The following is a 13,814-nucleotide window of genomic DNA, read 5'->3' on the forward strand; positions in this document are numbered from 1 at the left end:
AACCTATTAAAAATAAAACACTGTGTGCATAAACATATTTCATTAAAAGAGTAAAATGAGAGCCCACAAATTGGGAAAAGATATTTAGCAACAACATAATGAATAACAGACTAATTACTGACAATTACAGTACACTACAAGTCTACAACAAGAAAAAATACGAATAACCCTCTGGGAAGATGGGGAAAGGACCTGAACAAATGATTCATAAAGGCTGACACCTGAATGGCTAATAAACACATGCGGAAATGCTCTCATTCACTTGTCACCCAGGAAAGGCAAGTCATAACAGCCATGAAATACCATGTAATAACCATAACCGTGGCCCAATTTAAAAAAATGAGAACAACCAATGCTGGAGAGGGCCTGAAGAAACTGGAACTCTTATTCACTAATGGTGGGCTTGTAACTACATGCGGTCACTGTTGCAAAAGTTATGGCAATTCCTACAACAAATGACAAGAGAAATGCCATATGACCCAGCAATACCATTATGGGCACATACCACAGAGAAATACGAAACAGATCACAAACAGACATATGCTCGCCATGTTCATTGTAGCATAATTCACAAAAGCAAGAAGTTGGAAACAGCCTAAATTCCCATCAGTAGAAAATAGGATTAAAACCTCTGGTATATACACACAAGAGAATACTACATATTCCTGAACAAAAGCTATGAAACCATGAAGCACCTTATGACATGGAAGGATCTGGAAGGCATTATGCTGAGTGCAGTTAGTCAATCACAGAAGGACAAATACTGTATGCATCTACTGCTATAGAAATAAGCAATAGGATAGGCATAAGCTCAAGCTTGCAGGGCATCCAGTCTGTTGGCCAGGGTGACCATGCAGCCTGGTAGAGAGTCTGGCTGGTGACGCTGAACCATCCACCATCTTTTCTAGGTGTGTAGCTTGAGGGTGACTTTCTAGGTATGTATCCTGAAAGTCACTTTGCTGGAGGGAGCTTCATGTCAGCTGGGAGAAATTGTTAAAGGAATGGGGTGGATATTGTATACTGAGTGACGTGGTCCCCCAGCAGGTAGACAGCTCTATCAAAGGGATAATGGACACTGATGGGAAAGTCAAGGCAGGAGAGTGGGAAGGGTGAAAACACATCTGGAGGAGCATACATGCGTGACTGATGGTAGGGAAAGGGGGAAGCATGACTGAAAATGTCCCTGGTGGTATGTACCAAATGAACACCTTGACCTGGACTTTGAGTGCATGTTGAGGGCGCAGGCTCCGGGCCAAGGAATGCTGGGGCATTGAGTCCGGGACCTTCAGCATGCTCCAGAGGCTGCATCAGTGAGATCCGATGTGGAAAATCCACTGGGTGAACTGCATTCGGCCTCAGACATACTTGTAACTTGGGGACTGAAGACGGAGAATTCACGATGTCTCAGGAAGTAAAAAGCAGCTGCAACAAGATTGCTGAACTGTTAGTGAGCCTACAATCATGGTCCTGCTACAGCAACGCCTTATATGCTGTATTAGGATATATATGACTCCAACAAACCTATGACTGACTGTGCCAGTGAATATTATTTTTACTTTTCCCTGACAACCAGCTCTGATTGATTGTGTAAATAGTGTCCAGCCATGAAAGGGTTGGTTCTGTACAAGGGAAGAATGCAGGTACTACAATATGGAGTTAGCCAACAGTGGCCCACTATCCCCCTCTCAACAGTGCTTTAAAAATGTGCTTCCAATGGCTAATCCAAGACAATATTAATGGAAGATCTCTATGCCCCAGGGGATGATCTACAAGATTCTCTACCATAAATTAACAAGGAGGTTTGGGAAAGGAGCCAAAGGCAGGTTAAAAAAAAAACAACAGAATGGGTTTTGGGTTTGCACTAAATCCTAGCTCCAATTTAAGAACAATTACCATATATACTCAAGTATAAGCCGACCTGAATATCAGCTGAGGCACCTAATTTTACCACCGAAACTGCATAAAAATGTGCTGAAAACTCGGCATATACACAAGTATATACGATAATTCTTACATCTTGGTCTGCTTGATATTTGCCCTCAGGAAGGGAACATAGAAGATATGGGAACATAGCAAATGTGGTGAAGAAATTAGATAGTGTTGGACTATCGGATAAAATAGCATTTGGGGTGTTAAAGGCCTGTTTCCAATCAAGCAGCCATCTAAGTTAGATGTTAACTAAGTTCACATGGACGAAGCACACCAACATCAGTGACCCAAGGATTTTAAATCATATAATCCAAAGCCAGATGAGGAAATAGTATCAGCACCTAAATTGTGAGAATCTGGTTTGCAGGATGACAGTGGGAGCCCACTATACTTTTGCGGGATCTACATAGGAAATAAGCCTCCGATGATTCCCCTCTGTCCATAATAGTGAGATGGAAAGAAATAGGTAACCAGGCGGCATGGCAGAGATTACTGTAGAGCATCAAAATGATAAGCCCGACCTGAAAGGTTAAAACCTTGTCAGTTGTTCCCCTTCTGGGGCACATTAGGCCTGATCTGCTTTTCAAGGTCTTTTTTTTTTTCTTTGTTCGTCTTGGGGTTTATCTCAGATGTGTTTTGTCATTGAGGGTGACCGTCTTGAATTTTTGTTATGTTTTTCTGTTTTTCAGTATGAAATCCAGGGTTTCTGAATTTAGAGGGAAAGCAAGCAGAATAAGGGTTTCTGGATACAGTGGGGGGAGGTGTGGGGGAGTGTAAAATGGAGCTGATTTTAAGGAGCTCAATAGAAAGAGAATGTTTTGAAACTAATTGTGTAAGCAATTCTACAATACTACTTGATGTGATTGAACTATGGAATGATATGATATCTGCATTAACTCCCAATAAAATGTTTGTTTGTTTGTTTGTTTGTTTGTTTGTTTGTTTGTGGGGAGGTTGACAGTGTCAGAAACCCATGGGCAGGTCTCCCATTTTCCTTTCCATGGGGTCACTGTTAACTGAATAGATGGCAATGAGGTTTGGAATAGAGATTCAAATAAACAAAACTGTTGAGTCTTGGGGTTATTTTAGACAAATATAATGTTCACCAGAATCTGTAATCTCATGTCCCAACCTTTTTTTTAGAAGTTACTTACAGACATTACAATACTCTTATCCATAGTGCCTGTGGTTTTTTACTTTTGCAATATGATTTTGAAAGAAACCATCCAGTCTTGGAGATCTAGAATCTCCTCGAACATTAATTAGAGATGGTACATTTAAACACAAATATGGTTTACAGTGTTAACTACATGTAGTCATATAGAGAGAGTCAACTGAGGGAATACCTTCAAAACTAATATTCATACAATAGAGAAATAAATAAAGATCAGTGAGAACTGTACATAATTTCTGGGTTTCAAATAATACTAATAGTAGTCAATACAAATAATACTGAAAAAGTCACTTTTGAAGGAGAGAATGATGACGAATTTTTGAAAACTAGATTTTGTCATTATTCATGCTACTCGTATATTTTGGTATTGATTCAAAAGTACTTTGGGCTTGTTGCATAAAGAATGTAGTGCTACGCGATCAAAAGATAATGGGTAAGCAACACGTGGTATGTCTTGTTCCTTGCCACTGAGTCCATTCTAATCCGTGTCAATCCTAGGTCAGCAGAGGAGAACTCTCCAGACGGGTTTCAAAGCAGTGACCTTTCTGAAGCAGATCGCCAGGCTTGTCTTCCAAGGGCCCATGGGTGAGCTAAAACTCCCAGTCTTTGCATTGGGAATTGAGCAATTCACCAAGTGCACTACACAAGAAACTATGATATGTATGTACTGTAGTCTTGGAATATGATTCAGCCAGAAACATACATTACGTTTTGATATATGGTACCACATAAATTAACCTTGAAAACAACAGGCTGAATAATATGTCAGAACAAGATAACAAATATTATGAGACCATATATATAAAATGTCTAAAGAAGCTATTTTGCGTAGCGACAAAAGTTGACTAGTGGTTGGAGAGGAATAAGGGGTAAAAATACAAAGTTGGCAAATTCTCATATTCGTATTTTCCTTGGGGAAAACATAAAGTATTTCAATGCCTCTGGGATCTTCAAGGGAGGAAAAACACACTTTGGTGATAAGGCTAAAATAATTTCTATTCTCATTGAAGCAATCAGATTGTGCCCAGTTTTCAGAAAGAAAGTCTACGGTCTTAAAGCCTGGTCTGAAAAGTAGCACCCATCTGAGTGAGGTGACAACTACTCCACAAGAAGGAAGCACCGCAGCTTGTGTGATCTGATAACTGTCAATAATATTCTGAGACTGTACATCTTATAAGAACACACATCCTTATTTTTACTACAGAAGTGACTAGTTAGATTTGGCTATGGATTTTGTGGTTAGTAGTGAAATACTGTATCCACATAGAAAGAGGAGAATAATATTGAGGGCAAAAGGAGAGTTGAAAATGGTGAGGAAGAAATATACATAGAGAAATGGCTCTTCAATGTGATCAGGTACTGTACCACATGGGATTTGTAGAGTTATTTCCCTACAACAACCAAATGAAATTGTTTCAATGATACACACTTTGGTATTTCTAATTCCATCTTGAAACCTGGGCAGAGTTTTAATACAGTACAAAATTGCTATAAAATTAAATAGTGCAAATTAAGTCACAGTTCCGTGAGCCCAATTCCACATACACACAAAATAAAAGTGCTTTAGCTAAGCAAGAATGAATGCTTTCCTCTGAGTTCTTCCAGTTATAATATTTTTATCTTTTAATGTTCAAAAACTTAGCAATAATAGGAAATCAGAAAAACCGTGTCATAAAATATAGTAAAATTTCTTTTGGTGCACTCCTGTTGCATTATCTCTGATTTATGATAACCACCCTATGCAACAGAACAAACCAGTACAGTGTCTTCATGGTCATTGGTTCGCCTCTGTCCACTGTTGCAGTTGCTGTGTATTTTGAGTACCTTCCACCTCGAGGGATTCTAATCTACCACTGTACCGAACAATAGGATGGTGTGATCCATAGGCTTTTCACTGGCTAATTTTCAGAAGTGGATCATCAGGTCTTTTGTCCTAGTTGGCAGAAATGAATCTGGAATCTCCACAGAAGCCTGGGTCCTATGAGTGACCCTGGTATGATGATGCCACAGTAAGAGTCCACACTAGCAACACATAAATTACCACTGTATAATAAACTCAACAGATAGCTGGTAAAACAAAAATTTAGTATTATCAAGCCCTCTGAGTTAGTTAATTGTGCCAGCCTGGCCGATAATCACATGTGGTGCTGGTTGAAAGGCGGAGGGATAAATGGGTGGTGAAGCCTCGCCTTTCTAGTTCTCGGGTCTCTTGTTTTGTGATGGTTGCATCGGGTGCAGCTGCCTTAGCAGTTCCCTGCTTCAGCTTGCAAGATGGATTTCCTACAAGACATCCCCAAGGAGAAGCCGCATGGATCTATCCCGATGCAGCCCTGGGTGCTGGAGCAGCCGTGTGGGAGACCCCTGCCAGTGCTGAGATGCTTACACATTCACGGACTCAGCTTTCCTCCTGCAGCCGGCATTATTGCCTCTGTTTTGTGAGGTGGAGGACTTTGTGGACTGGTGTTGGGTTAATGGGTTAATGTTGGACTTGTGGCCTTGGGTAGCATTGGGTTGGGATGTTTTCGTGATGCACATTTTCTTTGCATAAAACTCTCTCTTATACATGAGTTGCTGTGGATTTGTTTCTCCAAAGTACCTAGACTAATACACCCTCTATCTCCTTTTTAGTTTCTCTGTTTCTCTTGTAAGTTTGGATGGCTGACATTGTTTTATTGTAATCGGAGAGAATGATTCTGTTTATTAACCACCCCGTGCTTCATGTGTGCATAGCTTCTGAGTCACACATAGAAATAAGAACAGAAAGGAGAAGCCCTAGTTAGGTGTAAGACAGGCTTATGTGATTTTAATTGCAACACTTTAAAAAAAGACATAGAGGTGACATTTTCCCATGGGTATAATAAGAATCAATGGTGAGAAGTAGCTTCCAAGAAAGCTAATTGGATTTAGGCTACATTAACAGGAAGATTATCTCTAGAGCAAAAGCGATAGCATTTCCTCCTACTCCTCAAGGGAAAGAGAATGCCTACATTGCTGCATTTAGAACTTTAAGTGGGGTACAAAGAAACAAGTGCACACTCAAAGAAAGTGGCTACAACAGGTTAAAAAAAACCTGGAAGCCATGCTATATAGAAGGAAGAGGAAAAGGTATTTAAGATGTTCCATTAAGAGGAAGCAAAAGCTATGTGCATGAGTGCCCCTAAGTAAAAAGAAAAGATAAAGTTGGGCAAGGATATAATAGACTGTGCCCAAAATCTAGCGAGAGTCCCATTACTGTACTCGTTCAAGGAAGCCCTTGAAGTTGCTGTGCTGAAAGCACTCAACCTGTAACCAGAATGGTTGTTGGGGGAAGAACTAAGAGTCAATTAGTAAAGGAGTATGCCTCACTTCTCTGAGACGGGATTTATTTGTTTGGGGGTTGCTTTGCTTTGCTTTACTACAGTAACTCCCAGATGCCATCTGTGTCTTTGAACTTGAGTCCCACCCTCTAATTCTTAGATGCTCCTGTTAGGTGCCTTTGAGTTGGCTCTGACACACTGTGACTGTATAAAGAGCTGAAGGGCACACTGCACAGTCCTGTACCATCCCTATTTCATTGAGGGCCTTCCTCTTGTGTTCTGACCTTCCACTTTACCAAGCATGATGTCCTTCTCCCAGGCCTGGTCACTCTTGGCAGTATGTTCAAAGTATCGAAGATAATGTCTCCCCATCCTTGCCTCTAAGGAGTACCCTGGCTGCACTTCTTCCAAAACAGATCGGTTTGTCCTGTTAGTAGACCATGCTACTTTCAATATTCTTCTTCAGCACCACAATCCAAATGCATGGATTCCTCTTCATTCTTCCTTACTCAGTGTTCAACTTCTATATGCGTATGAAAACCAAAGGAGCATGCCATGGCTTGGATCAGGAGCATCTTAGTCCTCCAAGTAACATCTTTACTCTTGAATACTCTTGAGAGGGTTTGTGCAGCATAATTACCTAATGCAACAAATCTTTTGATCTCTTGACTACTGCTTCCATGGGTATTGCCTGGGGATCCAAGCAAGATAAAATGCTTGTTATTTATACATTTATCATATTATATCTTAGCCCAGTTGTGAGGATTTTGGTTTTCTTTATATTAAGTTGTTCTTATATACTGTGAATCATATACACAAAGCAATGAGATAGCCTACTTAGATTTTGTCACTAGTACTATAAATCACAATCACAATAAACAGTGTCTTGTTCCTACACCCTGGTACCCAAGACACCAACATATCACTCTTGACACATACCATCCAGCAGAGAAGGGGAAGCGGAAAAAGATCGGTCAAAAATATAAGAACTCAATAAAATACAAACCTGTTTTCTAGTGTATGGAACAGCTAGCTATCTTCTAAACCTGAAGCTTCTGACTACAAGTAGTTATTAAACTATTGAAATGTGCTACTGAGCTATTGAGCCATGGTGGCTTTGTCCATTACTAACCACAGCGTAAGTGGTTCAAGCCCATCAGAAGCTCGGTAGAAGAAACTTGAGGTTATCTCTTCCCCTAAAGATTTATAACTTTGGATCCTCTGTATAGAGTTGGAAGGGACTGGATGGCAGGGGATTGGGTTTTAGAGTAAATGTAAAGCACATACAAAAATTTAAAGATTATTGTGAAAAAAAATTCTACAATATTGCATGAATAGCTTTTTGATTATATGTTTAAATAATGGATGAGTTAAAGGCCTACTATTAAAATTAAGTTTACCTGTTCATTTTAAAATTAGTGAAGCCTAAAATATTTAAGATACAGCTGTGCCTGACACTATATTTCTATTAGATAATATTTATCTAGACAAGGGGCCAGAACTGTCTTCTGTGAAGAACCAGATATAAATGACCTTAGCCAGGTCTCTGCCTGACAACTCCGATCTGTCACTAAAATGCAATGGCAGCCATGGTCAATATGTAAATGAGTAAAACTTTACTTACAGAGACTGAAAATTGAATGGCATAAAGTTTTATTTCATGAAACACTATTTTTCATTGGAATTATTTTTAATAATTTAAAATGCAAAAATGCGTCTCCACGTGTTGAAATGAAATCCCTTGGTATGACTCATATCCATAAGTCTTTGTAACGCCCACAGAGTCACAGCAAATAAGAACATGCAAATCAAGTGTATAAGACGCTGACTAGGGGATCGGCCAGTTTTTCCATTATGCTGGATATAAGAGTGAGTTATCTCAAAAGCAGGGAGAGGAAATCCATGGCCATCAAGAAGGAAGATTCACCGGAGAACTATGAGACCCCTGCCGAATGTGGTGGAGTCAACCCAGGCGCTAGGCCCCATTGCTCCTAATGTATGAGAAACAGTAGAGGAACTGTGCCCGGTGCATGAGACAGAGTGGCAAATGGGCCTCCAGGTCTATGGAAGCGAAGACCAAGGAACTACATAGCAGCAAGTGTGAAGATCAGAGAGACAAGCCTGCCACCCAGGGTGAGACGAGACACTGTGGATAAAATAATTATATTCTAACTACTTTGAATCTTATTAGCTTCCCTAATAAACTGCATAATTGTGAGTATTATCTGTGAGATTTTTGTGGCATTTGGAAGGAATTACGGAACCCAACAGAAGGAGAATGCTAGGGAAAGGACATTAGTCTCAGGAAAAGAAGGCTGGGGGATGAAGGCACAAATAACCTTTGCCTTTTGGCAATTAACATTGGGCTGGTGTGGAATTGGATGCTCCTTCTTCTTCTCCATCTTACTTGAAGTTGAAGGAGGTCAGGTGTGTCTCTCACACCACTTCCTCACTTAACCATACAGAAAAAAGTAGATTATCAGCCATAGTTTGTGGATCCCTGGTCCAAATCTTGCTTTACATTGATTAATTCTGGCCTCTGGGAAAATTATTTGAACCTATATATTTATCAAAAATTAGGATTATAAACCTTTGGCTTTTTTCCTTGGAATTTCAAGTATGATTATCTGTAAATAACTTCACAACTTGATAAAAAGACAAGATAAAGTTGAACAAGGATTAAAAATAAAACTAAAATATAGTAAGTTTCCCTATTTTTAACTGTTCAAATGAGCCTGATGGCATCTTGGTTAAAACACGAACTAAAGATCAATAGCTTAAACTCATTAGTTACTTCACAGGAGAAAGCTGTACTCTACTTCCAGAAAGATTTGCAGCTATGGAAACCCTTTGGGGCAGTTCTCTGTCATATAGGATCTGTATGAATCTGAATGCCAATCGAGTTAGTGGGTAGATTTTCAAACAAAAGAAACACTAGGAGAGGATCTTATAAAGGGACATTAAATACTAGATGTGAGTTCAACTAACTATATAATGACTTCCTTCCAAATGCATGTTTTTGTTTTGTTTTATAACTTTTTCCTCATTGAAGTGTTGAACTCAAAGCAGATTAGAAATAGTCAATTTATTATATTGATGTCAGTCAATGTATTATATTGAGAATACTCAACTGAAGAACATTTGGAGGAATTTCAAATCTGATTCATGGCATTTTAATTTTGATGTTAGAATATTGTCAGACTTTTAGCACGAGGAAGTGGGAGTGTGGGAAGTAAATTATAGTATTTCCCTATGGACCCACTGTTCCCTGCACCCGCAGGTCCCTCCAGTGGTCTGGCCCGGAGTCTTCTGTTCAGGCCCCTGGGCTCTTTACTGTCACTCCAGTTTCCTCCAGGTCAGTGTGAGGCCCCTTTTGATTGTTTGCAGAATGCTGCGATGGGGACAGGAACACGGAGGTCTGTGTGTCGGTTATCCCAAGCACTCTGAGGCTAGAGAAAGATGAGAAGCCTGTCCAGAAGCCCTGCAGGACAGGAAAGGGAGAATCTCCACATGGAAAACTCAACACTGAACATGAAGGGGAGCTTGAAAACCAAGAAAAAGTGGAAAATGAACTGCCGCCGACTACGGAAAGCCAGACCCACTGGAAAACAAGGAAAAGTTAGGAACAGAAGGCAAAGGAAAGTTAGGGATTGAAGAAAAGGAAAAATTAGGAACAGAAGGCAAAGGAAAGTTAGGAGTGGAAGGCAAGGAAAAAATAGGAACAGGAGGCAAGGAAAAGCTAGGAAATGAGGGAAAGGCAGACGAGGAAATGCCAAAGGATAAGGGGAAGGCTGAGGACGAGGGGAAGCCCAAAGAAGAAAAGCCAGCAGGTGAAACCAGGGTTGCAGCCAAGTGCCCAGCTCAGGATGATGTCCCCAGAAAGGCAAAAAGGAAAACCAATGAAGGGCTGGCTGAGTACCTCAAGGAGTCTAAGGAAGCCATTCATGACATGCATTTAAGCAATGAGGAGATGATAAGAGAGTTCGATGAGAAGGCAAGGGTGGAGGATGAGGTGAAAAAATCCAAACAGAAATTGGGGGACTTTATGTGGATGCAAAGAAGCTTGCAAAATGCCTTCCACCCTAGAGGTCCAAGGGAACTTAGGGGTGGTGGCAGGGCCCAACAGAGAGGCTTTGAAGACATTCCTTAGGTGTAGTGCCTTTGAGCTTCACTTAATGTTGTGACTGATTAAAACACAATCAAACCTGCTCTCTTCTTTCTTGCATTTCCCTGGCAGACATTTGCCAGGCTCTGTGCTTTAACCTTATGCTGACACTTGGCTTTAGGCATCCCTCTAGGTACCAATAGCTTTTTGACCCAACTACAGCGCTCTGTGTTTCCGGAAGGGATTTTCACCCATTGCATGAAATAAAAAAAAATGTTTATGGTGCATTCTACAACTAAAACAGTTTGAAGAACCATTAAAAATTTCTCTGTAGCTATCAATATACTAATTATGAATTACATACACTGTCGTTGCATGACACAAATCTACTGAACGGGACCTCTTGAGTATTGAAAAGCAAAGGTTTTATGTTTAGGACTAAGATGCGCCTGATCCAAGCCGTGGAATTTTCATTTGCTTCATATGTACATGGAAGTTGGACATCGAATAAGGAAGACCAAGGAAGAATCAGTGCATATGCATGGCGGTGCTGGAGAAGAATACTGAAAGTGCCATGAACTGCTCAAAGAACACACCAATCTGTTTTGGACAAACTACGGCCAGAGTGCTCCTTAGAGGCAAGGATGGCAAGACTTTGTCTTACATACTTTGGACATGTCGTCAGAGAAGATGAGTCCCCAGAGAAGGACATCATGTTTGGTAAAGTCGAGGGGAAACACAAAAGAGCAAACCCCTCCAGGAGATGGATTGACTCTGTGGCGGCAACAACAGGTTGGAGCATAGGACGGCACAGAACCTGGCAGCGTTTACTTCTCTTGTGCACATGATCTCTATGCATTGGAAATGACTCCATGGTACCTATCAACAACAACAAAAACAAATCTAATGATTGGAAATATCTTACATAAAATATATCAATGACTGGAAATAAATCTATAATTAATAGTTCAATTATACTTTTAATTATTGTCCCCAACATTTTCATCCTTTATGGCAATTGCTTTAATGCTTTTCATCTGCGTTATATCAATAGCATGGGTGACACAATTCCACTGAGTTTATATTCCTTTGGTTAACAAATCATATTCAATCACTAATGGATTCTTTATACTGATTGAATTTGCATGTTGAATTAGTTTAAATTGCCTAACCATATATCAAGATTAAAAACAAAAGTATGGCAAGCTATTAATTTTGTGTTGCTATTGTTAGTTTGAATGATGTAGGTAGCTAAGGCTAAAGCAAGAGATTAAATTAATTTTTGTCTTTACCTTAGCCCAGCCTTTTCTCTTTGTATAATGTATCTATAACATTTGTCCTCATTCCAAAAGACAATGAGGAAAACTCATCAGAATGAATGACCAATTCTCATTAAACTGATGATTTTCAGAGAAACCTACTATGACCCCCTGCATTGAAACATTACCTTTCTGAACAATGAGTTGAGCAATAAGAAATCCATAACTGAAAACACACTACCCTGAATAAATCAAATCAACTTTAATATTTTAAGCTTACACAGGAAAAAAATAAAGCGTATTTTCCAACCAATGACAGAGAAATAAACTTATCTGAGTTACGGTTTGGCCTATGTGTGAGGAACAAATATTTCTAATTAACAATCATGTGCACATGGCTTCTACATTTACAGCTTTGTTCTTGAGTACATGAATAATAGGGTGGTAGTTACTTTTTAGATCATCAAAAACAAATGTCCTTTGAGTTAAGACCATACGATTTCTTGAAGCTTCTCGAAAAAGTAAAATTTCAGTTGCAAAACAAGCATGATCCCTAAAGCTGTTATGAAAACTTAGTAGCAGGCAGGGAAAATCAGTCTTTGCAAACAAACACCGAGGGTATCTATGTAGCCTCCATCCATCATCCTCAATGTATCCCCTCTCACTCTGAAGCAAAATTCGTCTTAGAGAGAGGGAGGAGCAGCTCATATTGATTTTCCTTGTCTGTCTGAGGATAGAAATTTAAAATTGGTCAGTTACAGTATTCCATATTTTCTTATTTCCAATGTAGGCATCTAATAATTGCTCTAATAGGCACAAGTGTATTCCTGGTAGTATGCAAATCAAGATTAGGAGTAAGCTGTTATTTTCAATACAGAATAGTTTTGGAAAAAATATTTTGTTGTGTAGTACTTTGTGATTATAAAAGTAACATATGTACACTTTAGAAAATATTCGAGCCAGCGACACAAAAGATCACTTATAATCCCATTTACCAAGAATAGCTACTCCTTATTATAAAAATATAGGTTCATCCTAGCATTTGCATTTATTAATCTAAATACAAATTCAAATAGCCTAGTACATTCCAGAGACCTGGTGTATGCATCATCCTGGTGTATAATGGTTGAGGTCGTTATACAATTTCATATCAACTTGATAAAAGAATGAAGGGGTGGAGTCTAGCCTGTCAGTCAGGTCACAGCCTGGTCATCCCTCCTCTTGGGTATGAGCTTTTCATGAGGATTCTGGGAAGTTCCTATCTCTTGATCTACCATCAGAAGAGGTGAGCTTCTCTCTCTCTCTCTCTCTCTCTCTCTCTCTCTCTCTCTCTCACATTCCTGTTAACAAACCACATGGAACCACACTGATGGCAGCCAGAGTCCTAGACCTGGAGGAGCCATGTGGTGACCCCTTCCAATGCTGAGATGCTTCCACCACCACTGGATCCACAAGACTTTCCACCCACCAGTCTGTGATCTTACTGCAGTCAGCATCATTGCATGTCCTGCATGAGTCTATAGAGGAATTTATGGACTAGCATCTGACATATAGGCTAATATCAGACTTACGGACTTGATCTGGACTGGACTGGGATGTTTTCTTGATACATAATTTTTCTGTGATATAAAACTCTCTCTTACACACTTATGAGTGTCTCTGTATTTGTTTCTCTAGTCAGCTCAGATGAATGCAGCAGTGTAAGGCATAGACACTATTTTTTCTTTTGGAATTTACCATTTGATCAGCGAGACAAACAAATAAATGCAAAATAATGCAATTTGTTTTTTTATACACTGAATTAGAATATAATATTCACATTCAAATGAAATCAATAAAAATTGTAAAAACCCAAGCTTGAGAGAGAAATGGAAGAATTTATGAAAGATATTTTTATCTATGCTTAGTTCTAAATATTGAATAGCATTTATTCAGCTGAATAAGGAGGAAGAAGCTATCAATGAAATGACCAAGAGAACAGGGTGGCTAAAAGATTCTGATAGATTATTCTAGGACTTGAATAGCAGTTTATTTTAGCTTCATTGTGTAAA

General features: G+C 39.4%; 1 protein-coding gene across 2 annotated transcripts in view; it reads left to right on the forward strand.

Annotated features, from left to right (window-relative positions):
- LRRC4C (leucine rich repeat containing 4C) overlaps positions 1-13,814 on the forward strand; it is a 1,557,030-nt gene that overhangs the window by 1,189,003 nt on the left and 354,213 nt on the right. For both annotated transcript variants that reach the window (XM_045291148.1, XM_045291149.1), the window contains exon 6: positions 3,602-3,688. The gene's annotated coding sequence lies outside the window, so the exon portion shown is untranslated. The remainder of the gene's footprint in view (positions 1-3,601; positions 3,689-13,814) is intronic.

Source organism: Echinops telfairi, unplaced genomic scaffold (genome assembly GCF_000313985.2).
Source record: "Echinops telfairi isolate 266 unplaced genomic scaffold, ASM31398v2 ScPeMD7_60;HRSCAF=208, whole genome shotgun sequence".
NCBI lineage: Eukaryota > Metazoa > Chordata > Mammalia > Afrosoricida > Tenrecidae > Echinops > Echinops telfairi.